Below are 1929 nucleotides of genomic sequence, written 5' to 3'. Positions count from 1 at the left end.
ACATATATATATATAGTGAAAGATTTCCTATATCATGTGGAATCTACTCTATGTGAATATTCTTAGATATACTAAACTATTTTTTCAATATTCAAACCATATTGCACTCTTACAGTTGATAGAATTTCTCATTTTAAACCCTGTTGTTGCTGGGGATGCAAAGGATAGTCACACAGCAGTAATGTAGTTTTGCCAAAGAGTAGAGCGCACTGAGATGTGGCACTGTGTGCGGAACTACAACTACAACTACAACTACAGCTTTTCCTATCCATGTCCCAATGTAACCTTCTCCTCTAAAAAACCTCTTTCCAAAATCTGAAGCCATACATCCATCAGTGTGAATTTTTACACAAGTTTTGTTACTCAGATTGGCGTGTTAATGGAATTTCATCGCACATTTTTGTTTTTCTTTTTCTTTTGACAAGGGTTTTGCTATGTAGGCCTATTCTCGATCCTTCTGCCTCATCCATGTGAGTTCTGGGATTACAGACATGCAACACTGTGCCCGAGTTTCATGGCAGCTTTAATCTCCCTTCTCCTGACTACTACTGAGATTGGGCATCTTTGCTTATATTTACAAAACAGAAACACAAAAACATTTATGTTTTCTCAAGTACTATTTCAAGTCTTCTGCTCCTCTTTCTAGTGGCCTAGTGTTTCATAGACAGTTTTGTCTGTCTAGCTTTTATTTTTATGTGGTTCATATATTGCGACCATCTTCTCCCAGTATGTAACTTGGTTTTTTTTCCACTTTCTTTTTAATATCTCTTGGTGATTGGAAGCATTTTATTTTCTCAACTCATATTATCCCTTTTGGTTTTCATGCTTTTGCTTATTATCGTGCTGTTCTCATTTTTTAAATTTATTTCCTGATCTTCTTTAGAGCTTCCAAAGTTAATACTTTCTATGATTATCTATATTTGAATAGAAACAGTTCTGTTTGGACTTTGTATTTGTTTAACAGTAGGAGCAGATCTCTTTGTTCTTTATGTCAGTTGCTGGGTTGCAGTTTTAAATAGTCCCAAAGAACTTGAATTACATAGCTGAATGTGATTGTAATGAGTTAGGGCATAAATCAGTCTTGAGTTCATCATTTGCCTGCTGATATTTTCATGCTGCATTGCATGGGTCTTCTTTGGGTTATTTGCTCTGTGTGTGTGTGTGTGTGTGTGTGTGTGTGTTTTGAAAGTTGGGCCTGCTTGATTTTCCACTGATTCTTTTTTTTTTTTTGAGACAGGGTCTTACTGTGTAATTGAGACTGACCTGGAACAACAATTCATTATGTAGCCCAGGCTGGTCTCAAACCCACAGCAATCCTCCTGTCTCAGCTTCCGAAGTGCTGGGATTAAAGGTGTGCCCCACCATGCCTGGCTGTTTGTTTTATTTTATGTAACTAGATCAGGCGGGAAAGGGTGGTCCCAGTTAATGAATCTGAGTTGTTTCACAGTAAAGCCTGTGCTCACAGCCTGTTTCACTGGTTCAGTGTTGACCTGTGTTGTGTTCGTTTTGATTAGCAGTCACAAGGCTGATTGTGATTGCCTCTTTCCTCGCTGTCTCCTGTCCTCTATCCTTATTGCCACTACACCATGTTTTCCTGAGTAAAGTCTGAACGGCTCCAGTATCCTTCTAACAGACCCCCATTCCCATTTCCAGCATTTTAACAGTTTAGTTTGCCACCAGTTCTAACAATCACAGAAAGGATATGTGGGAAAGGATGCTTTCTCTGTGAAACTTTATAATCTGCTTAAAGTTTAAGGAGGAAATGCCTTTAGATTGCATAATCCTTCCTCAGGAGGTACTTTCCAAGTGTGTTCTGGTACTTTCAGTTTCATATATGTCTATTCATTGAGGCTAATTTTCATATATCACTTTATTCGTTCCCAAAGGATAAATTTTTATATATCATCTTACTTCTTCCTCGTAATATAT

General features: G+C 37.6%; 2 protein-coding genes across 4 annotated transcripts in view; both read left to right on the top strand.

Annotated features, from left to right (window-relative positions):
• Znf454 (zinc finger protein 454) overlaps nt 1–1929 on the top strand; it is a 48052-nt gene that overhangs the window by 21266 nt on the left and 24857 nt on the right. The gene's annotated exons all lie outside the window — the stretch shown is intronic.
• The window catches only part of Zfp2 (ZFP2 zinc finger protein), a 29823-nt gene that overhangs the window by 24303 nt on the left and 3591 nt on the right, over nt 1–1929 (top strand). The gene's annotated exons all lie outside the window — the stretch shown is intronic.

The sequence above is a fragment of the Fukomys damarensis genome, unplaced genomic scaffold, assembly GCF_012274545.1.
Source record: "Fukomys damarensis isolate Sample0158 unplaced genomic scaffold, DMR_v1.0_HiC HiC_scaffold_9, whole genome shotgun sequence".
Taxonomy (NCBI): Eukaryota; Metazoa; Chordata; class Mammalia; order Rodentia; family Bathyergidae; genus Fukomys; species Fukomys damarensis.
Note: the sequence above shows the minus strand (reverse complement) of the source record. Positions and strands in the feature narration are given on the sequence as shown.